Source organism: Balaenoptera acutorostrata, chromosome 5 (assembly GCF_949987535.1).
Source record: "Balaenoptera acutorostrata chromosome 5, mBalAcu1.1, whole genome shotgun sequence".
Classification (NCBI taxonomy): Eukaryota; Metazoa; Chordata; class Mammalia; order Artiodactyla; family Balaenopteridae; genus Balaenoptera; species Balaenoptera acutorostrata.
In genome coordinates, this window is record NC_080068.1 from 131,671,230 (window position 1) to 131,683,652 (window position 12,423).

Consider the following 12,423-nt stretch of genomic DNA (forward strand, 5'->3'; position numbering starts at 1 on the left):
GGAGAGACAATGAAGAAAAATGTAGAGAAAAAAATCAAGAAAGAGATAGTTCCAAGACAGCAAAATGGAAAATTAATGCAGAGAAACACAGAGACATCCCAGATGTAGGAAGATCTATGCAAGTGATTATGCAAATGAAGAGAAAGGGGTTAAGGGTTGAGGTTTCTTACAAGTGAAAATGCCCAAAGGCATTATCTCATGTCAGTTCGGGGTTCATTACTAGAAAATGATTAGAATCAATGTTATGAAGTCAAGAGGTAACTTAATAGAGAATTTGGTTTATGAAAAACAATAACAGAATTAATGAAGGGGCTTTAACCTTTAAGTTCAATACATATTTAATTCTGTTTGTCTGGGCAAAACTTAAATATAAGGAAAGTAATTTATTGTTGAAGCCCTGTAAAGTGCAATGATTATTATGCTAATAAGACTGGATAAGTAAAATCTCTTGCTTTATAAATGTCATAGATTAAAAATGGATTGTGCTAATAATTAGAGCAATGACGATTTTATGATTTTAACACACATCACTTTACTCCAGCTTTAATTATCTTTTCTAATTTAACAATTTTATTTTAATTATGGGTAGTCATTTATAATTATTTTGAACTTCGCAAAATTATTCAGGAGTACAGTAGTTTAAACCCTTACGCTAGATATTTAAAATAAATTAATCTTTTCACAATGCTGGCTGAAGGTTTTTCTAAAGGAATGGGCAGCTTAAAATTATGTAAGAGGGCTTTTATAAGAGGACGATTTGCGTTAACAGTCGCTGCTTTTTTGGTTTTCTATCTTGAAATGAAGGTTGATCACGTGTAAGTGGCTCTCGTATTTTGAATCAGTTATCTCTGGTATTTGCAATTAGCGTACTGGTCACTTTATAGTTGCTCTCAAGTCTGAAATATTCAGATTAGATAGAAGAAATGAACTCATTTGTGACCTATAACATGAATACTATATATTTCCAAGATTTCACAGATTAACTTGGAAAGTAGTTCAATTTTATAAGTGAACCAGGTACGGAAATTAAGGCTGTCTGTGTTAGTGTTTTGGGGAAGAGGAATATTTTTAATAGATTTTAAAATCCTCCTAATTTTACTGCCTAAATATTTCACAAATTATTTCCCCCACCTCACCACCCCTTCTTCGTCTACACTACAGCTGTCCTAATTCAGTCCCATGCCTAACCCTCTACATTCAGTTTCTCTCCTGCATTTTTGCCTGGGTATTACTTACTTGTCCTTCAATGTCCATCACAGTATGACTTCTTCAAGTACATCTTCCGAAACTCTCTTCTCAGTTTTGTGTATTCCCACTAACAAAATCCTATTTTGATCGTGTTATCAAACCTTCAGGGAAGGGTAAGATTGACCTAAACTTAAGATAAAGTTAGATTGGCTAAACTTTGTCAATGATTGTTTTAGAAGAGGCAGGTTAACACCTAATTGTGGCCAATAAGGCATGAAAAGTCTGCTGGAGACTTTCTAGGGAAGGTTTATTCGGAGAGAGAGAAAAAGAGAGAGAGAGAATGAATGAATGAATGAATGAAAGAATAGAAAGAGCAACCCTTCTTCAAATGCCAGACTGTCATGTCTAGATGTGATTGCTGGATCTGCTGCAGGATAAAACCAACTTAGAAAAACAAGAAATTGTTAAAAGAATCACAAAGAAGCTGAGCTGGAGTTTGCAGAGCTGAGAGCCTGTCCTACTGACAAGCTTCTTGTCATTTGACGTAATCGATCTCTTTCTATTTAAGCCATTTGAGTTATTTAAATTACTTCCAGTTGCTATACATAGAACTAACTACAGCTGAAAAGGTGAAATTACTGATGGCAGAAACTTGGGACATGGAATGACATGTGCTATTTCTCTTTCTTTAAAACACTGCCCATACTCCCACCAAAGGGTAGCTGGAGATAAAGAAAAGATATCATAAACTACTAGATTTGATGTAAATCTAACCAGATATGAGAAGGAAGTGAAAGTGGAGGTTTGGGGTAACTGAAAAAAAACTGGTTTGGGCTTCATCTTGCTATTTCCTGATTTTTCAAAGGGTGACTTAGAAAAATGAGTGTGTTTGTTTTCTATTGCTGTTAACATTACCATTTAGTGGCTTAAAACAATACTCATGTATTATCTCATAGTTTCTGTGGCCAAGATTCTAGTCATAGCATTCCTGGGCCTCTGTTCAGGGTCTCACAGGGCTACAGGGAGGTGTTGGCCAGGGCTGCATTCTCATGTGGAGTCTCAGTGGGGAGAATTGTTTTCCAAGCTCATTTGGGATGTTGGTAGAATTCAGTTTCTTGTGGCTCTGTAACTGAGGGCCATGGCTTCCTGCTGGCTGTCACTGGAGGCTGCCCTCAAGTTTTACGGGTCACGTGCAGTCCCTTGCCGCATTGGCCCTCTTCATGGGCAGTTCACACGATAGCAGCTTACTTCTTTTTTTTTTTTAATATACCTTATTGGAGTATAATTGCTTCACAATGCTGTGTTAGTTTCTGTTGTACAACAAAGTGAATCAGCCATATGCATACATATATCCCCATATCCCCTCCCTCTAGAGCCTCCCTCCCATCCTCCCTACCTCACCCCTCTAGTTCGTTGCAAAGCACTGAGCTGATTTCCCTGTGCTATGCGGCTGCTTCCCACTAGCTATTTTACATTTGGTAGTGTATATATGTTGTTGCTTCTCTCACTTTGCCCCAGCTTCCCCCTCCCCTGTCCTGTGGCCTCAAGTCCATTCTCTGTGTCCGTGTCTTTATTTCTGCCCTGCCACTAGGTTCATCAGTACCATTTTTTTTTCTTTTTAGATTCCATATATATGCGTTAGCATATGGTATTTGTTTTTCTCTTTCTGACTTACTTCACTCTGTGTGACAGACTCTAGGTCCATCCACCTCACTAAAAATAACTCAATTTCGTTTCTTTTTATGGCTGAGTAATATTCCATTGTATATATATGTTCCACATCTTCTTTATCCATTCATCTGTCAGTGGACATTTAGGTTGGTTCCATGTCTTGGCTATTGTAAATAGTGCTGCAATGAACATTGTGGTACATGTCTCTTTTTGAATTATGGTTTTCTCAGGGTATATGCCCAGGAGTGGGATTGCTGGGTCATATGGTAGTTCTACTTTTAGTTTTTTAAGAAACCTCCATACTGTTCTCCATAGTGGTTGTAACAATTTACATTCCCACCAACAGTGCAAGAGGGTTCCCTTTTCTCCACACCCACTCCAGCATTTATTGTTTGTAGACCTTTTGATGATGGCCTTTCTGACCCATGTGAGGTGATGCCTCACTGTAGTTTTGATTTGCATTTCTCTAATAATTAGTGATGTTGAGCGTCTTTTCATGTGCCTCTTGGCCATCTGTATGTGTTCTTTGGTGAAGTGTCTATTTAGATCTTTCGCCCATTTTTTAATTAGGTTTTTGTTTTTTTGATATTGAGTTCCATGAACTGTTTGTATATTTTAGAGATTAATCCTTTGTCTGTTGTTTCATTTGCAAATATTTTCTCCCATTCAGAAGGTTGTCTTTTCTTCTTGTTTGCAGTTTCCTTTGCTGTGCAAAAAAAGCTTTTAAGTTTCATTAGGTCCCATTTGTTTATTTTTGATTTTATTTTCATTACTCCAGGAGGTGGGTAAAGAAAGATCTTGCTGTGGTTTATGTCAAAGAGTGTTTTTCCTCTAAGAGTTTTATAGTGTCCTGTCTTACATTTAGGTCTTTAATCCATTTGGAGTTTAGTTTTGTGTATGGTGTTAGGGAGTGTTCTAATTTCATTCTTTTACATGTAGCTGTCCAGTTTTCTCAGCACCACTTATTGAAGAGGCTGTCTTTTCTTGCCTCCGTTATCAAAGATAAGGTGACCTTATCTGTGCATGGGTTTATCTCTGGGCTTTCTATCCTGTACCATTGATCCATATTTCTGTTTTTGTGCCAGTACCATACTCTCTTGATTACTGTAGCTTGGTAGTATAGTTTGAAGTAGGGGAGTCTGATTCCTCCAGCTCCGCTTTTCTTTCTCAAGATTGCTTTGGCTATTCGGGGTCTTTTGTGTTTCCATACAGATTGTAAAATTTTTTGTTCTAGTTCTGTGAAAAATGCCGTTGGTGCTTTGAGAGGGATTGCATTGAATCTGTAGTTTGCTTTGGGTAGAATAGTTATTTTCACAATATTGATTCTTCCAATCCAAGAACATGGTATATCTCTCCATCTGTTTGTATCATTTTTAATTTCTTTCATCAGTGTTTTATACAAGTCTTTTGCCTCCTTAGGTAGGTTTATTCGTAGGTATTTTATTCTTTTTGTTGCGATGGTAAGTGGGATTATTTCCTTAACTTCTCTTTCTGATTTTTCATTGTTAGTATAGGAATGCCAGAGGTTTCTGTGCATTAATTTTGTATCCTGCAACCTTACCAGATTCATTGATTAGTTCTAGTAGTTTTCTGGTGGCATCTTTAGGATTTTCTATGTATAGTATCATGTCATCTGCAAACAGTTACTGTTTTACTTCTTCTTTTCCAATTTTTCTTCCTTTTATTTCTTTTTCTTCTCTGATTGCCATGGCCAGGACTTCCAAAACTATGTTGAATAAGAGTGGCGAGAGTGGACATCCTTGTCTTGTTCCTGATCTTAGTGGAAATGCTTTCAGTTTTTCACTATTGAGTATGATGTTTCCTGTGGGTTTGTCATATATGGCCTTTATTATGTTGAGGTAGGTTCCCTCTATGCCCATTTTCTTGAGTGGTTTTATCATAAATCGGTGTTGAATTTTGTCAGAAGCTTTTTCTGCATCTATTGAGATGATCATATGGTTTTTATTCCTTAATTTGTTAGTATGGTGTTTCACGTTGATTGATTTGTGTATATTGAAGAATCCTTGCATCCCTGGGATAAATTCCACTTGATCATAGTGTATGTTCCTTTTAATATGTTGTTGGATTCTGTTTGCTAGTATTTTGTTCAGGATTTTTCCATCTATATTCATCAGTGATATTGGTCTATAATTTTCTTTTTTTGTGATATCTTTTTCTGGTTTTGGTATCAGGGTGATGGTGGCTTCATAGAATGAATTTGGGAGTGTTCCTCCCTCTGCAATTTTTTGGAAGAGTTTGAGAAGGATTGGTGTTAGCTCCTCCCTAAATGTTTGATAGAATTTGCCTGTGAAGCCATCTGGTCCTGGACTTTTGTTTGTTAGAAGATTTTTAATTACAGTTTCAATTTCATTTCTTGTGATAGGTCTGTTTATATTTTCTAATTCTTCCTGGTTCAGTCTTGGAAAATTGTACCTTTCCAAGAATTTTTCCATTTCTTCATGGTTGTCCATTTTATTGGCATGTAGTTGTTTGTAGTAGTCTCTTATAACCCTTTGTATTTCTGCTGTGTACGTTGTGATTTCTCCTTTTTCATTTCTAATTTTATTGATTGGTGTCCTCTCCCTTTCTTTCTTGATGATCTGGCTAAGGTTTTATCAATTTTGTTTATCTTCTCAAAGAACCAACTTTTAGTTTTATTGATCTTTGCTATTGTTTTCTTCATTTTATTTCATTTTTTTCTGCTTTGATCTTTATGATTTCTTTCCTTCTACTGACTTTGGGTTTTCTTTGTTCTTCTTTCTGTAGTTGCTTTAGGTGTAGGGTTAGATTGTTTATTTGAGATTTTTCTTGTTTCTTGAGGTGAGATTGAATTACTATAAACTTCCATCTTAGAACTACTTTTGCTGCGTCCCATAGGTTTTGAGTCGTGTTTTCGTTGTCATTTGTTTCTATGTATTTTTTAGTTTCTTCTTTGATTTCTTCAGTGATCTCTTGGTTATTTAGTAGCGCGCTGTTTAGCCTCCATGTATTTGTGTTTTTTGCAGTTTTTTCCTGTAATTGATTTCCAGTCTCATAGCATTGTGGTCAGAAAAGATGCTTGATATGATTTCAATTTTTTAAAATTTCCCAAGGTTTGATTTGTGACCCAAGATGTGATCTATCCTGGAGAATGTTCCGTGTGCACTTGAGAAGAAAGTGTATTCTGCCACTTTTGGGTGGAATATTCTATAAATATCAGTTAAATCTATCTGGTCTATTGTGTCATTTAAAGCTTGTGTTTCCTTATTTATTTTCTGTTTGGATGATCTGTCCATTGGTTTAAGTGGGGTGTTAAAGTCCCCTACTATTATTGTGTTACTGTTGATTTCCCCTTTCATGGTTGTTAGTATTTGCCTTATGTATGGAGGTGCTCCTATGCTGGGTGCATAAACATTTATAATTGTTATATCTTCTTCTTGGATTGATCCCTTGATCATTATGTAGTGTCCTTCTTTATCTCTTGTAGCAGTCTATTTTATCTGATATGAGTATTGCTACTCCAGCTTACTTTTGATTTCCATTTGCATGGAATATCTTTTTCCATCCCTTCACTTTTAGTCTATATGTGTCCCTAGGTCTGAAGTGGATCTCTTGTAGACAGCATATACATGGGTCATTTTTTTGTATCCATTCAACCAGTCTGTCTTTTGGTTGGGGCATTTAATCCATTTACATTCAAGGTAATTATCGATATGTATGTACCTATTACCATTTTCTTAATTGATTTAGGTTTGTTTTTGTGAGTCTTTTTCTTCTCTTGTGTTTCCCACTTAGAGAAGTTTCTTTAGCATTTGTTGTAAAGCTGGTTTGGTGGTGCTGAATTCTCTTAGCTTTTGCTTGTCTGAAAAGCTTTTGATTTCTCCATCAAATCTAAATGAGATCCTTGCTGGATAGAATAATCTTGGTTGTAGGTTTTTCTCTTTCATCACTTTGAGTATATCCTGCCACTCCCTTCTGGCTTGAAGATTTTCTGCTGAAAAATCAGCTGTTAATCTTATGGGGATTCCTTTGTATGTTATTTTTTTTTTTTGCTTTTCCCTTGCTGCTTTTAATATTTTTTCTTTGAATTTAATTTTTGTTAGTTTGATTAATACGTGTCTTGGTGTGTTTCTCCTAGGGTTTATCCTGTATGGGACTCTCTGCGCTTCCTAGACTTGAGTGACTATTTCCTTTCCCATGTTAGGGAAGTTTTGCACTATAATCTCTTCAAATATTTTCTCAGACCCTTTCTTTTTCCTTCTTCTTCTGGGACCCCTATAATTCGAATGTTGGTGCATTTAGTGTTGTCCCAGAAGTCTCCAAGATTGTCTTCAATTCTTTTCATTCTTTTTTCTTTATTCCGCTCCTCGGCTGTTACTTCCACCATTTTGTCTTCCAGCCCACTTATTTGTTCTTCTGCCTCAGTTATTCTGTTATTGATTCCTTCTAGCGTATTTTTCATTTCAGTTATTGTGTTGTTCATCTCTGTTTGTTTGTTCTTTAGTTCTTCTAGATCTTCTTTAAACATTTCTTGTATTTTCTCAATCCGTGCCTCCATTCTATTTCCGAGATTCTGGATCATCTTTATTATCATTACTCTGAATTCTTTTTCAGGTAGATTTCCTATTTCCTCTTCATTTATTTCTTCTTGTAGGTTTTTACATTTCTCCTTCATCTGTGACATATTTTTTGCCGTCTCATTTTTTTTTTTTTTTTTTTGTGATGGGTGGGATTGTGTTCCTGTTTTACTGGTTGTTTTGCCTGAGGCTTCCAGCACTGGAGTTTGTTGGCTGTTGGGTAGAGCTGGGTCTTGGGGCCGAGATGAGAACCTTTGGGAGACCTCACTCCGATGAATATTCCCTGGGGTCTGAGATTCTCTGTTAGTCCAGTGGTTCAGACTCGGAGCTCCCACCACAGGGGCCTCGGCCCAACCCCTGGCTCGTGAACCAAGATCCCGCAAGCTGCACAGGGTGGCAAAAAAAAAAGAAAAGAGAGAAAAACGGAGAACAGTAACAAAGAGTAAAAAATAAAATTAGACTAGGAAACTAACAGATATGTTAGAAAGAATATAAAAATAAAAATAAAAATAGATGAAACAACAACAACCAGAAGGTAAAACAGAACCAAAAGAGGAGAAAAAGAAGAAAAAAAAAAGGTGGAAAAGATCTTGGCTGTGGGGGGCGGGGCTTAGGCAGGGGCGGGTTTAAGCAGTGGGTGGGGCCTATTCTTAGGACCCACAGGGCTGGAAAAGGCCCTGGTTGTGGTGTGAGGTGGGACTTAGACTCCAGAAGGGCAGAAGGGGCCCAGGTGTGCCTCTGGTCTCAGAGGGCAAGGGACCAGGCCTGGGAGCCCAGCAGGCTTTCTGGGCTCGACTGTGCAGAGCAAATTCCCTCCGGGCCTCTCCTGCTCCTCCAGGGTCCTGGAGGGCCCCTCTTCCCTGCCTCTCCTGTTCTCCCTCGGCCTCCCTCCTATGCCCCCAGGACCAACGTGGTCCGGAGGGGACCTCTGAGGGCATAGCACCCGGCAGAGCCAGGCAAGCTTCCCAGGCCGATTGGGCAAGTGAAACGCTTGGTGCACTTCCCCCGATCTGGGCCCCTGAGGGTCCCTTCAGACGTGGAAACCCCTCCCCTCTCCCAGCCACCCCTCAGGTCCTGTCTGGCTTCTACTTCTCCTCCCCCCTCAGTCCCCCCATGTCCTACTTGTTCGCTTGCAGGTTCCTCCTATCTCCTTGGGTGCCTTGGTCCCCCACCAGCATCTGGAAGGTGCTCTAGTTGTGAGGAGATGCAAACTGCGCATCTTCCCATGCCTCCATCTTCGAGCATTTCAGCAGCTTACTTCTTCAGGTTCAGCAGGAGAGTCTCACTTGTGTCTACTAGCAAGACAGAGTCTCGTAAACATGTCATAACCTTAAGGGCGTTACAATAAGTGAAATAAGCCAGAGAGAGAAAGACAAATACTGCATGGAGTCACTAAATGTGGAATCTAAAAAGAAAAAATGTCAAACTCATAGAAATAGCAGAAAAGTGATCACCAGGGGCTGGGAGTGTTAGAAATAGGGAGAGATTGGTAAAAGGGTACAAACTTTTAGCTATCAGATGAATAAAGTCTGAGGATCTAATGTATAACATGGTGACTATAATTGGTAGCACTGTATTGTATAATTGAAATTTGCTAAGAGAATAGTACTTAAATGTTCTCGTGCACACACAAAAAAGTAAATATGTGAGGTGATGGATGTGATAATAAACTAGGTGAGGGAATAAGTTTACAATGTATACGTATATCAAATCATCATGATGTATACTTTAAATATTTTAAAATTCTGTTTGCTAATTATACCTCAGTAAAACTGAAAAAAATATATCATAACCTAATCATGAGACTTTTGCCATATTCTGCTAGAAGCAAGTTACTGGTCCCACCCACTGTCAAGAAGAAGGACATATTCAGGGTGCGACACTAAAGAACGGAGATCATGTAGGCCATCTTAGAATTCTGTCTGTTATAATGAGATAATTCAATAGACTAGAGAACACTATTTGTATTATTTGCTAGAAGCAAATTGGATGTCACTCTACAGCACTGGGAACTAGGTTAGAGTAATGGGGAGAAAACTGCTTTATGTGACTCTTCCTTACAAACATTGCACAAATTTATTCATAAAAGTTATAAGAATATATAATAAAAAAACTGCCTTTAAGCAAAAGTTGTATGTATTATGTTGAATATTTTCAATGACGTTTATATTTTATAAATATGTATTTATATTTATCAAAACAAAATGAAAGAAAACAATACCATCCCTAAAATTCTTGAAAGATTAACCTTGCTATTGTGCTGACCTGATTCTGTCTCATTTAAGCTCTGTCCTCTACTGAAACAATTATTTTTATAACTTTATATTCAATGAGGAAACTTCTTTAGATTGAGACTCTGATGTTATAGCAGAGAGAATATTTTGAAATGGTTGAGATTAATGAGACAAAGTGCAAAGGTAACTCTGTGGACCCAACACAACATTATCTCTGTAACATTCAGGGACTTGGTTTGTATTGAGATTTTAAATGGCAGAGAGAAGCTACAGAAGTAGTTTCTACTTCTACTTTCTGCTAAATGTCCTACCTAGTGATAAGCCCACTTAAACTAACAGAACTTTACTAGTAAACTTTTGTGGGTCTCCTATTTAAAGAGAACCAGAGTGAACTCAGATATGCAGAATGCTTTTGAATATGACCTTTCCTCAAATGTGAACAAGTTTTACATTTTCACAATGAATTACCTTTGTTAAATGGTTTTATGATGAAATATGCTTATCCCAGAGGTTGTAAAAAATAATAATAGAAACAAAACAAAACAACAACATCAACAAAAATCATGTAATGCTTCTTAAGTCTGAGCTCTGATTTTGTGCTAGAAACTCTGGGTTCTAATAAGAAAGCCATGTATAATATTCCATTTAGTCCTTGCATTAACCTTATAGAGTAGATTCTATTACTATCTTCAATATCTGAATGAAGAAACAGAAAAAAAAAATAAGAGTTAGATAACCTACCTAAGGACACATAGATATTATCATATTCCAGACTAACCTGGGCAATCTGACTCCAAAGCTCACCAGCTGAACTGTGCTATTGTTCTTTCAAAGAATGGATATAATCTTCCCAGGGTCTGCTTATATCCACTGTGAATAAGGGACAGATTCATACAAATGTGAAGGCATCTGCTCCTTTAGGTGGTAGATAAAACTCTTTAGTAACTTGAAGTATGTGATGTGTTGATCATCAGGAGTGTATGGTACATAATCCTGAAATATTTATAAGGTCTCAGGGAAATGTACATCAGGAATTTTTCTATTTTCTGTATTAATGGAGATATTGGGATACTTATGCTCATGTTGATAGAAAGGGATATAAATGCAAGCAGATTGGAGAATAATGAACAGGATATTAAATATTAAAGGGACTAATTTAGACTATATTGTTTGAAGGTTTCTCTGAGTTGTAATTGGACTTGGACATTGACTAGTGCTATGGAGTGAAAGAATGAGACCATGAAATGAATAAAGTAGAAGATTCTGTGAGAATCTGCTGCCAAGTTTTCTCTCCCTCTTCTATATATTCTTAAGATTAATCACCTATAGATTAAGAGGGATTCATATTGCTAGCAATAAATTAAATATTTCCAGAACTGCAGTTGGATAGGAAAATTTTCCAAAGAAATTGTTTAGCATGGTTTAGAGAAAACCTCCTTTGGGGTGAATTTCTCACTTATCATTGGATTGCCTGTCATAATGTAGGCACAGTTTACAAGTGAAAATAAAAATGCATTTAGTGACCTCTGAAGGGTGTTGGGAAAATGCACTACCATTTTGTATATAGCTTTCGATAAGAAATGTGAAAGGTATTTTGGACTTGTCCAAAAAGCAATCTTGAAACTTCAAGCAGGGTTTAAAAAAATGTCTATGCTATTGAGGGTGCCCCCTGAACTGCAGCAAACTGACAGTTTCTATGCAGTTTTGCTGTCTAGAAAAAAAAAGTCAATGCAAATAAGGAAATTTTCCTACTAGCAGTACAGACATTTAAAGACAGAAGGATTAAGGATGTATAAGGCTACTAAAAGATATTTACTGAATCTTAACATTCAGTTTTCAGTATTTTCTGTTTATTTTCAGAATCTTTGTAACTGACTCCAATTTTTTGGTCAATAAATCTAAATTGTAAGAATTAGGCTCTTTGATTACTGAAATATAACCAAATAGCCCTTAATTTTTTAAATACAAAAGGAATTTATTTTAATAGGCTAAACAGTACAAATCATTTTTTAACGCATTGTATATTGATGAAGCTACTGGGAAGGGTTCGCAAAGTAGGTTCATAGCCAATGGTATTTTCTTCTTCCACAGCCATTTTCTATTGGCAAATAATGATGTTGCCTATTTGTGTTGAAAGGAGGTGAAATGAATATTGTAAGCTTTACTTTTCTGTACCCTCTAAGTGCTAAAATTCTGCTTCCTCATGAGGCTTTCTGTTACACAGTTTGTGGCACAAGTTTATCACTGTTTCTCTCCTAACTCAAATAAAACTATTTCAACTTCTGTATAAATATAATCCTGCCTGCTTAAATATGAGAGAAAAAAGAGTCTTTTAAGGACAGGCTCAGTATTTTTCCTTTGGTGTTAAAAATGTAGCAATTATTGGGACAAACAAAGGGACAAACAATATCAGTTGATTAAATGAGTTTCCTATTTAAGTTATGAAATCTGTTTCTATCGAGGGACATCTGAAAGAAATAAACGGCTTTTGAATAAAAGCAAGGCAAATTCTCTCTCATTACATAATTAGGTCAGTGTAGATTTACTCTTTGTTTTGTGTTTCATATGGATTCTGGAGTACTTTGACCATTATGGAAAATTTGTCTTGAGCTAATGGAAGTATAGATCCATTTTTATATTGATAATAAATTCAGCTATTTTGACATTCTGATTGGTAATTAGACAAATTATTGTGAGTACATTAACAGTTATACAGTATTATCAACAAAAGGTGTATTTGTTAAACACCCGATTTTACATTTCTGAATTTTCCT